The sequence below is a fragment of the Misgurnus anguillicaudatus genome, unplaced genomic scaffold (assembly GCF_027580225.2).
Source record: "Misgurnus anguillicaudatus unplaced genomic scaffold, ASM2758022v2 HiC_scaffold_28, whole genome shotgun sequence".
Classification (NCBI taxonomy): Eukaryota; Metazoa; Chordata; class Actinopteri; order Cypriniformes; family Cobitidae; genus Misgurnus; species Misgurnus anguillicaudatus.
The window spans coordinates 8,695,902-8,707,510 of NW_027395278.1; the positions used below are offsets into that span (position 1 = coordinate 8,695,902).

The 11,609-nt window shown below is 36.4% G+C and overlaps 1 protein-coding gene across 3 annotated transcripts in view; it reads right to left on the reverse strand.

Annotated features, from left to right (window-relative positions):
- LOC129416908 (CAP-Gly domain-containing linker protein 4) overlaps nucleotides 1–9,355 on the reverse strand; it is a 127,663-nt gene extending 118,308 nt beyond the window's left edge. For all 3 annotated transcript variants that reach the window (XM_073864882.1, XM_073864884.1, XM_073864883.1), the window contains exon 1: nucleotides 9,207–9,355. The gene's annotated coding sequence lies outside the window, so the exon portion shown is untranslated. The remainder of the gene's footprint in view (nucleotides 1–9,206) is intronic.
- Between the last annotated feature and the right edge of the window lie 2,254 nt (nucleotides 9,356–11,609).

The window sequence follows — 11,609 nt, forward strand, 5'->3', positions numbered from 1 at the left end:
CAATCACGATGAGAAATATCTGAAAACTGTATTAAAGCAGAGATCAGGGAGCTCGTCAAATATCCATTCTGAACCTGATATCATTCACCAGCATAGAACTATGCGTTCACGCACTCCTTTATAGTCTTATCATAAACAAAAATGCACGCGAGTGGTTTCTGGAGAGAGAAATAATAAATAATTTGCAAACTTCAGACGCTGCGTAGAAAAGAGGGCAGGACTTTCAACAGGTCACGTGTCTTTCCAAGACCATCAGATGCCGGGTAATCATGGCAGTGTGAAAGAACAAAAAAAATCTAACGATTCCGGAAAAATCCAGGATGCATTTTATGTGTATTTTCCAGAATGTCTGTGTGAAAAGGGCTATAGATTAGTAGAGTAGATCGCCTTAGATGAGCTAAGACTTACCTTCAGCTTTACCATAAAGCCACTTCGCTTTGACAATCCAAAATGTGCAAAATCCGTGAACTGTAACATGCAATATGTAACAATATACTAAACTACATGCATTCCTACCAGATGTTTTGAATACTTTATCACTTTCCAGAAAGATATTGGTTGTTTAAAAGATAAAAGCTAATATTTGCTATAATGTTTAATTTCCAATAAAAGCTTATACGTTCTTACATGATTTGTTACATTTAATTACCACTTTTTAGATTTGGACTAATGTAATTTACTCAAATGCCTGCTGATTTTTGTCAGGGTTCAGCTAAACATTATGTGAATAGCCAGCAAGTGGTTGACTGATATGACATTTCAGAAAATAAAGTTACATATTCATTTAAAATAATTTTTCAGTTTCAGTACAATTAAAGATGTTTAGACACTTGCAGCATGCTGTCTAGTATTTACTTGGATTACTTTTACTTTTAAATTTAATGCAATGCATACCAGTGGGGCTATGAGACAACAACATTACAACAAAATAAACATTGAAATACCATTTTTCAAAGCAAAGCCACAATATCTGAATCATGTTAAAATGCTAACTAACCTTGTCTGTGCAAGTTATATCCAACATTTCCAAAACCTGTCATAACTTAATAAATCTAATGAACCCTTAAAGATTTACAGACTTGAACCTTTAACGTCTTTAACAAATTGTCACAAAATGACTGAGTAATGTAAGGGTGTGTCAATACTACAAAAGGTACAGTGCAAAACAGACAAACATAATAGAACAGAGGTATAAGTAACAAAGGCAGCACTAAGTATTGACTAGTCATAATACAGCCAAAAACAGACCAAGACAAGAATTAACCTGTTAAGCTAACCGATCCAGGTGGGTGAGCCCGACATGTTTTTGTTTACAAACTATTAAGTAATGTACTTATGTATTAAATTGACCAAGAATGGTATTTAAATTGTAGTACTTAAGCATACAGCTGCAAGTATACTCTTATAAAAAAAATAAGAGACAACTTCAAGATTTACTGAAAATTTAAATGGGGAAAACATGGTTCAAATACCAAAAAAGATACATTTCCCAGACAGGGATTATCTTAAATCAGGTCTAGGTCTTAGTTTAATTAGGAAATATAACTAGTTTTAACAAACATGCCTTACTAAAACATTCCTTGTGTGCATTTTAAGGCAAAACAAAGGGCACAGATTAGGGCTGTGCAAAAAATCACCTGCAATTCTCATGCGTGTTTCATCAGTAATGCTGGTTCCTTGATTAGTAGTAAATCACCATCACCTTCTTTCATATGGAGTGGCATTTACTACACAGAGCCATAGTTCACCAAGAAGCTAGGCAAAATCACATAGATTATCAGAGTCGATTTTCCTCGATTATAATCGCGATTTTGCCTAGCTTCTCTGCCGCTCCATCTGAAAGGTGATGGCGATTTACTACTAATCAAGGAACCGGGTTTACTGAAAAAACACGCACGAGAATCGTAGGCGATTTTTTTGCACAACCCTAGCACAGATGTATTTTAAGATATATCAGTGCAAATTGTTTTGACAGGACAGCTCTTACATTTATTTTAGTTTAGGACTAGTTTAACCCCTGTACGGGAAACCGCCCCACAGTGTTTTCCAATCTTGAGAAGACAAGTTAAAAATAAAGGCTTATTGCACCATTACAGTTATTACAGTTTATTTAAAAAGTTCAAAATATTTTTCAATAACACAATGCTAATGTTTTATATGCGATTTAGGAAAATTTTAGAAATATACATTTTATAAAATAAAGTTTTAAATAACATCTTTAATTTGTCTTTGTATCCACTCAGTCTTTTACATTGCTGTTAAACCAAAGATAAACTATATCTTTTCTAAAATCTAAAAAGTTTGCACAGAGATGGTAGCAAAAAAGCAACGCTAATGTCAAGACCATTGCACTGAATGAGCAAAGCTCAAGTTGACTCAAGATTTAAAAACGCAAAGCTGTAATGTAAAGTCACTCGTCACCGGGACAGCAAGTAGACTTTTAAATCTGAAATAATGAGGGAATTAAGCTTTTTTTATCAGCAAGAGAAAAATAGAAAGATTTTCGGCTTCAGTTTAGGTTTTCGGCCAAGGGAATCCTACATTTTCGGTTCTGGCCAGAGTATGTGAGCGGAGTGGAATGGAAAGAATTTGCGCTCGGCGCTCAAAGCATTTCATTATAAATCCGCTAAAGCTCCGCTCTGGATGTACAATATTTCGCTCCTCGCTCCCTCCCCACGCCCTCCTTAGTAACGCCTCGCTCCGCGTTCGCTCCATTGTAAATTTTAATTCTGTTTTGAAACAACACCAACCTCATTGGCTCGTTAAAATATCAGAGTCCATTGCAGTTCTGTAGCAGAATCCGCAATTTATTGTTCAACTCTAATAAAGCATATGGCATAAGTGTGTCACAGACCTTGCTGTATCAAGGTAAATGCTGCAAATTATATACAAATTTAAATGGCTTTTTCTTTGTTTCTGTGTTGGTGGTTTAGGATGTTAAAGCTGTATTAATACCGACCTTTCGATTTTCTTTCCAAGTGTAAGCAGAAAACTTATGTTTTCTTGACACGTGCCTTTTAAGATTAAACAAGGAATATTTTGATGTTGTAATCACCTCCCCGCACTTGCGTTCTTCTTTGTCATCATTACCTTTTAAAATACATTTGTATTTTCCCCCCTTGCACTATAGTATTTCAGAAACTCTTTATTTCTGTCTTTCTTTAACTGTGCTTGTTAATAAGTTATGATCGCGAGGAGGTCAGTAAAATATAATTAAAAACATAATAAATAACATGATATTATATTAATGTTTCTGTAGTTAAACAATACAAAACAAATGCAATTGGGGCCAAAATATATGTTTAGAAACATTTTCAGTGCCCCTCCCTTGTCTCAGTGTTTTTGGTTCTTGCTCGTGATTGAGCTATAGTGGATCATTTTCGGAGCGAGAGAAAATCACAACGCTCCGACATTCAAAAAATCCGCTCCTCGCTCCTGGCAAAATCACCCCGCTCCGCTCCCACTCCGCACCGCTCACATACTCTGGTTCTGGGCAGGAGTTTCCATTTCGGTTCACCACTACTTTTCACCACAGTTTTAAAATATGGGTAAGTTAAAGTAGTGTTGAAGTGAAAATGCCCAGAAGACAAAAACAGATTAAGTCTTGATAGACAGAATCTTGTTTTTATATCGGTTAAATTTATTAGGGTTGTGATGGTTGTCATAACCACCGCACAACCACAGTAGTGAAGTGGGACCCAAGGTAGTGTGTACGTCACAAAAAAATTAAGATCTCTTCAAGTTCGTGTAAATGCAAACGGCCAGCAGACAGGGGAGACAACTGATATCAGTCATGACCTGCTGCTTGGGAGCGGAACAATGAGGCAAGATATTCACTTGTAGCTCGAAGCTCGTACATTTGTGGGCAATTTGTCTAAGATGTGGGGTTTGTTTTACCTACAGTACCCAAATGGATCAGTAAAAACATAAATAGTCCACTAATATTTACCCAATTGATGCACGTGCCCACCATGCATCGTTTTCTGGGAGGCACCATATAGCGATAAAAAGACGTGCGAGGGCCCGCCATTGCTGCTTGCTGCTATATTTGGACTTTATTCTTGTCAGTACTATATACATCAGAGAGAAATTTGTGCGTGCTGCTTAAAAAATTATCAGTGGTGATATCTCACACACAGCTAATAAATAGTATTTCTATACAATAGATTTTTTACAATATAAAAAGATAATGCCCCATTAAAAGAACATTAAGATTTAAAAATGTTTGATTGAATGTTTGTTGATTTGTTGATTGGTGGTAAATTATTAGTTTAGAAGTCAATAGATTAGTTCATATAAAAATAGTCGTTAGTGGCAGCCAGGGCAGGACTTACCAGGGTGGAGGCCCCTGGGCTTGAATAAATTTTGGGCCCTACACTCTCAGTACAAAAGGTAGAAAAGCTGTCACTGGGACGGTACCCTTTAAATGGGTCCTAATATTTACCATTTAGGTACAGATATAGGTACATTTGTACCCATTATATGCACTCTTTAGGTACAAAGGTGTACTATTTGAAAGGGTACCACCTCAGTGACAGCTTGTGTAAATTATCTTCTGAGAGTGCACATACAGTAAACAACCTAAAATAAAACAATATATCATAGAACTATATTATAGGGAAGTTTCCCGACAGGGTTAGATTAATCTAGCACTAGGCCTATTGCTAGGTTATATTAGATCATTCAAGTAGTTTTTACAAACAAACCTTACAAAAACATAACTGGTGTGTGTCTTGAGACAAAACAATGGCAATGATATATGTTAAGAAATTAAGATAGATCAAAACATGCATTTTAGTCTTGGACTAGGATAAGACCCGACAAGGAAACTTCCCCTATATCTCTAAAGCAGAACATAAGCCCAGTCTAAAATTAAATCATGTATTTTTAGGGATGTCACAAATCTAAATTAATCATGCACATTAAAAAAATACCCCATAACAACATTTAAAATCCTTGTGTTAAACTTAGCTTAAGTAAAGAATTATATGCCTTGATAAACATTCACCTTATTACACACCATATAATGTAATGTGTAAACATATCAACAAGTGTATTTTTTGCATATAGCCTAATACAAGTGGTGCAGTGTTTAAGAATGAAAAAAAAAAGATTTTAGGATGTTATTTAATAACTATGGCAAGACCATCATGTAATATTAGACACCAAAACCCAAAGTGGAGAAGATGATCATTCATTAATTTTTGCGTCTGATATGAACGTAATACATTAAAACCTTGAACGTAGATATAAAAATGAACACTTTTCAGAAGTTTAAACTGTGATTCTGTTAGCAAACATGCTAAAAGAGAAACTACAGGTAGGCTAGTTAGTGGATTATATAAAAAACCATCAGGACATCAACATGGCCATGATTTAGCATCCTCACCTCCAGATGAAGTAATAAAATGGACTGATGATTTAAATGTTGACATAATCATATGTGCGTTGTTAACTCTCCGGATTTTGTTATGTTTCGTAGCTATGCTCCACTCGTTCACTTCTCCACGGGAACTGTTGGTTATAGTGTCGTGTGATCTGCAGACTGCGAGCAGATTGGATTTCATTTGGCACCAAATACCAAATAACCGACTGTATATGAGGTTCAACCCGCCAAAGTAGCAAGTGGAGCATGCGAATGGTGAGTGATTCAGATGTCAATTTATGAATGAAAGTGTCAAAGGTTTGTCACACACTGTTAAGTGTCCTCACGCTTTTTTAAATGGGTATACGGAAATCATTGACGATTACTAGTGGGTATACTGCGTATACCGGCGTATCACGTTAGATTACAAATAAACAAGAAAAAACAGAGTTACAAGACCATAGCCTACTCTAGGAATCTTTTTCATACTGAGCGCTTCATTTTCGCGTTGCACTTACTCGCCATATGTAAAGCTCATTCATGACTCCCATTTCGCGTATTAGCTATTATACTAGCATCTATGGGTTTCAAAAGCAGTAAACTCAGCGCGTCATATTCAGCACCAAGATGACTGACATATATATGTAAGGAAGGTGGAAGCGGAGTGCCGTTACACCGCAGGTGTGCATTATTTTCAAATAATTCAAAGGGCCGGAGTTAATTATTCCGCTTATACCACGGTTACCACAAACATTGCTCTGGTGCCTATTTTTAACACATTTGAAAAGATAGGTGTGCGGTTTACAGAAAAATAATCAACACCCATAGAACATTTCTCAGCCAATCAGAATGCAGCATTCAACAGACCCGTGATATAAATAATATATAACGAATATAATTGCAGCACCAAACAATTCCGCACCAACCTATAGGCTGTAAAATAAAAAATGAAAACGACTGAACAAATCAAACGAACGCAAGCAAGCACGGAGGCCCCAATTGGCCGGGGCCCCTGGGCTCAAGCCCAATCAAGCCCAATGGTAAGTCCGGCCATGGTGGCAGCCCTACAGATGGATTTTAATAAATCACCGGAGCAGTTCGCTAAACACTCTGATAAAACACTTTTTGATGAAAGTGCACCCTCACGCTTTTATCATAAACAACAAATTTAGATACAAACAAAGTTTAGATACAATAACAGTAAGGTACGTGTGGATTCATATTCAATATACAGGAGTTTTGCGACATTAACACTCTGGGGTCCAAAAATGTGGGAGTGCGTTTTAACATGTTTTTTTTTTCTCATCAGTGATGTCTAATAGGCTTGCCGCGATAGTCGGTGAAACGGTGATAACCGGTGCTTCAGCCTCTCACCGGTTATATCACTTGCCCACCGCGACACCGTCTTTCACCGTCGTTTTGATATTTTCATGTAATTAAATCATTTAGTTTCGTTAGAGAGAGCAAACACTTACAACTGAATGTGTCTGTTGTCTGAATTCAGCGGGGCTGAACGCGCGTCAGTCACAGAGCAGCCGCAGGTGTCAGATTTCATTTATTCCTGTCAGAGTTTGCAAGGCGAGCTGACTGACCAGATGATGACAGAAGCCGCGTGCTTTGCTCGTTTTTGTTATAATATACATATATGATGTTTAATATAAGCAAGATCGTTTTGTTGTTGTGTTTTTCATCAAGAAAAACATTAAACCCATCATTCAAGCAGCACTTTTATGGAGAAGTAGCCGGTTGCTCTGCTTGGGACTGGCGGGTTCTGTGAGAATTACCTGCGCACATTGACTCAAGCACTTAAGTAAACCAGCTGTTGCACTCACATTGCACGCAAATTCATAGGCGATTTAACGCAGCTTACGCAAGCGATGCATTGCGTAATTCAAAAGTGAAAGTAAAATGTGCACGTCTGCATGCGCATTTATAAGCCCCTCCCACTCGGTGATACCGGGATCACCGAGTTTGTGACGCGCTGATTAACCGATGGGAAAATTACGTCACCGCGGCAACCCTAATGTCTAATACTTATGTGCCTTTCAAAACACACAACACACAAAATCTGCAAACTCGTCCCAAAAACATGGTACATATATCTAAAGAAAGCCTGAAAATTTCTACTTTTAAACAAACTAATTACAATCAAAAACAAATTGCCTGCTTATGTAATCTGTATGAAAATAAAGAGAGGTACCATTTCTCCTGTCTGAACTCATTATCTCTATTAAGATCCCACCCACAGGCGGTACCCACTATTTGCGACCCCATAGAGACAGACCACCGGGGGGGAAACAATCCAACCGTCTCCATTGACTTTGTATTACATGAGGCTGTCTCCTTGTCATTTCTTGCTTATAACTAAAAACAGAATAATGCCTAAAAGCTGCTGTGTGACAGGTGTACAGCTAACAAGCTAAAAAAAAAACAGAAATACGTTTTTATAAATGACAAGGAGGCAGCCTCTTGCAATACAAAGTCAATGGCGACGAATGGATTGTTTTTACCCCCGGTGTACGTGGTTTTCAGGTTATGACGCAATGTGCTCTGTCTCTATTGTTTACACATGAGTGACATGATGCCATATGTGCACGACATGTTTGTAAACATTTTTACGCACTTACAAAAACACACTTGTTAAATCATTGTTAAAAATTAAAGCTAGATAATCTATCAACGGGCATCTAAAAATAGTTATCTGAAAACAACTTTTTATATAACTAAGCACTGCAGATGTTCATTCCAGGAGATGTTCTGAATTTAGATTATGTGCATGATAGTTTATCTGTATTTAGTGTTATCGGTGATATTTGTCCATCAGTTATGTACGTAGGCTTATGTGGTACTTATGTGGACAATATATGCCAACAGCTGTTCATAACTTTCTTACAGGTATGCATCACTGTCAGCTGTTACAGTACTAAACTGCACACAACACAAAACCATTAAGTGGAAAGGCATATTCACATTTTTTGGACATTGAAGTTATACAGTAACATAAGCCACATGAAGCTTATGTAACAGCTCATAGCAGAGCTCTGTTGTGTATCACTCCAAGTGTCAGTTTCTTAGTATTGCTTAGATTGCTTAGATAAAGACCTTAAAAATGCCACACGTGATGTTTACTTGTATCTTCAAACTGACACAAAGTTGTCTGCTAAAATGTGTGTACAAAAAATGTACATTTGATACTTATTATTTACTTTTATTTTATTGTACACGATTTTGTTATTAAACTAGAAGAAGCAAAACATTTTCTCTTTAAGTCTCCTCAAATTAATTTTAGCAAAACATTCCTAGAGCAATCAGAGGTCATGAGTTCGATTCCCAGGGAACACACATTCCGATAAAAATGTATTACTTACGTCATGGATGAAAGCGTAAAGCATAAAGAAACATATTGTAAATTATTAAGTATCAAACTGTACATGATTCAGGCCATGGTAGCAACAGAAAGGCTTCTTTGAAAGTTAGAGTTATTTATCAAAGCTATTGCAGTGATCTTTCTAAATTTAGCTAAAATACAGCCATATCATCACGATAACGTTAATACACATACACACAAATTGCCATAGAAGCTGCAATGTTTAACAACAATATGACGCCTATACATTATTCCCTGTATTAGACCCTGTTTTATTTCTTGTTTGTTAATAACAAATGACGTTTTATTAATTTGCCCGATACAACCGTGATCTTTAACTAAGTTAAACTAAAGTCATGTAGCCTACTGCAATAGGTTGTAGGCTCATGCATCATCTAACGCATCGATTGTGTCGTATATAGAGCAAACACGGACATGCGTGGTACAAACATTTTGACAAAGGTAACAAAATACCTGTTTATGAAATGAAGAACCAGTTTCTCTTTTTGTATCGCCAGCTTCGTTATCATGTTGTCGTTCTATCTTGTGGTTTCGGCTTCTGCTTGCAAATGCACTTCCGACATCGTGACGTATTGCAAACGTCACTGAACGCATGAAAGATGAAATACTTAAATAATAAGAAATTATTCTTACTTTATATTTTTATATTCATATTTAATGTTTGATAATTCAATCTTTCTTTCTTTTAACAGTAGCAATGTGAGCAATAGTTCAAAATAAGGTCAACAAAAAAACACACGGACTTTTTTTTTTGTTGTTGATCTTATTTTGAACTATTGTAGAATTTAACATATGCAAATTTTGTAAACAAATTTTGTAACTATATTCTATGTTTGTTGTCTATAAAAAGAATATATGTAAATAATAACTGAGATCACGATACATTTTAGCTTATACTTTTTCCATTAGGTCCCATGAAATTAAAATTCAACATTTTTCCTTATAGTAAAAATACATTAGGCACAATAATAACGTTACATATAAACTTGTATGGCTCAAAACGCTGACAACACTCGCATACAGAAGGTATAGCATTCAAAACGTACATTTTGGCAGGTGAGACGATGCTTTCCATTTGGGTGAATGAAGTCTAATATGGAAGGCCAAATGGTTCAAAAACACGCAAATTTTACACTTAACGTCATGGGCGGACTGGGACAAAAAAATCGGCCCTGGCATTCTATAACACACACATTTTCGATCGTTTTGGTCTCTTGAATGTGTATAGCAACCATGACATAAAACAAGGTTAAACCTGAGGCTTTGACTCTTTGTTCTGTTTGTCAAATCTGAGTGTAAAGATCTCTGAAATCATTATAGAGAACAAATTAAATTACTGAAAGCAACCACAGCCAAAAAGTGTAACCAAAGTTGTGGACGGACTTTGTTAACATGAGAAGGAAACACAGGTCTATTTATGGATACACTGTTTTTGGGTATACTGTCTAAATTCAAAGCTAATTTCGTCTAAACAAAAGGGAACAAATAAAACATACTCACAAAAATCGCTGCAAAAGATGCTTTCCAACAGGTGTTTTACCATTCATTGTAAACTTGTGGACCTATTTTTCCAAACTCTTCTGTTGAGAGCTTGAATAATAGACACTCCAGCCCAGTTGGTGGCGATAATCCACCTTTGCCAATTGCAAGAATACAAACAACTCCATTTCCGTTCCCGGCGGCGGAGTAATACCGTACCTCACAGCACATCTAATACAAGTCAATGGAGTTGGACAAAAACTATGATAAAACCTGTTGGAAAGCATCTTTTGCAGCGATTTTTGTGTGAGCATATCAGTGAATACCCCTGACCACTCGGTGAGTTTCATGTCTTTGTAAACAAAAGTTTAATGCATTTTAGGAAGGATTGTTACAGTGTACCTATGCAGCCATTGTAGAGGTGGGGGGTGATACAACAAACACCCGAAAATTCTCGGGCCAGCATCATATGTCCAAAGTTCAGTCAAAACCATTCTATTTCATACAAAATAATCATACAATGAAAACAGGGCTTTAAGTGTAAAATACCGAACTTGTCCTTTAAACATCAACTGTTTAAAGTTTTTAAAAGCCTTTGTATGGTAGCATATGCATTGTTAGTCATACTTTTGTTATTTTAATGAAAGTAACTCAAAAGTAACGCAAAAGTAGTGTAACTCATTACAGTTCAGAGACAGTAATATTGTAATGTAGCTATTTACTTTCAAATGACAGTAATTTGTAATGTATAATGAATTACATTTTGGAAGTAATTTGCCCAACACTGTTTACTGTATGCTATAAACATTTATTGTTCCCATTTGCTTGACTGACAGTCCAGCCCAGTCTCCTGATGATGCGTATAAATAGCACGAAGTGTAAAACTCGTGCAATACATACGCCAAATTCCACTTTGGCGTGCATATGATACGCCAGTCACTTAAACGGTGCATCTTTTTTGTCGTTTTATTTATTGGTTTCTAAATTTTTTTGCTATTTTTTTACCATTTTCGCTTGGGTTTAGGGTTAGAACAACGTTTTGTTATATAAAAATGACACTCTAACCCAAACCCCAACTCTAACCCCAACTCCAAGCAACCATGGCTTAAATATAAACAAAAACATGGAGAAACCTGTATATTAAATAACCTCATTAAGCAAATCTAAAATCATACCCTAAACCCAAGCGAAAATGGTTTAAAAAACAGAAAAAATAGAGAAACCAATAAATAAAACGACAAAAAAAGATGCACCGTTTAAGTGAATGGGAAGGACTGGCGTATCATATGCACGCCAAAGTGGAATTTGGCATATGTATTGCATGAGTTTTACACTTCGTGCTATTTATACGCATCCTCAGGAGACTGGGTAGGACAG